This window comes from Penaeus monodon, chromosome 22, assembly GCF_015228065.2.
Source record: "Penaeus monodon isolate SGIC_2016 chromosome 22, NSTDA_Pmon_1, whole genome shotgun sequence".
In the NCBI taxonomy this organism is placed as follows: Eukaryota; Metazoa; Arthropoda; class Malacostraca; order Decapoda; family Penaeidae; genus Penaeus; species Penaeus monodon.
The window spans coordinates 29,080,073-29,080,719 of NC_051407.1; positions in this window are offsets into that span (position 1 = coordinate 29,080,073).

Genomic DNA, 647 nt, shown 5'->3' on the forward strand with positions numbered 1-647 from the left:
GACGTGACGCTCACCCACGGGCAGGACAGGAAGACCCCCCGATACCGAGAGACCTCAGGACTCGGCCTAACCTGACCTCTTCCCGATGAAACCCTCCCCAACCCGCATGCTCATTCATTCTGCCAGTAACGGCTTCTCCCGAAAGACCCCTTACAAAGCCTCCCCCTTAACCCCCATCCCCTGTAGCCTCCGTCCTCCCGTAGAACCTCATTTGCATGCCCCGTTATGAAGCCCTACCCCTGTTGACCCTCCGGGAAGTCTGAACGACCTGCTCGCGAGAGATAGACTCCTTCGTACTTCGCAAAACCGCTTCACCTCATACCCCTCCTCCTCCATCCTGGGCACCCATATAGCCATTCTCCTCTTACCCTCCCTCCCTCCCGCTAACCTCCCTTTTCCCCCCCTCATCTCCCCCATCCCTCCCTCCCCATCCCTCCCTTTTCCCTCCTCCTCCTCCCCTATACCCTCCCTTTCCTCTTCTTTCCTCTCCCATAACCCTCCCTTTCCTCCCTCCATCCCTCCCTCCCCTTCATACCCTCCCTTCCCACTCTTCCCTCCCTCCCCTTCCTCTTACCCTTTCCTTCCCTCCCTCCAGCATCCTCCCCTCCTATTCCCTCCACCGCTTTCCGTCCCTTTTTCGTGTTCTT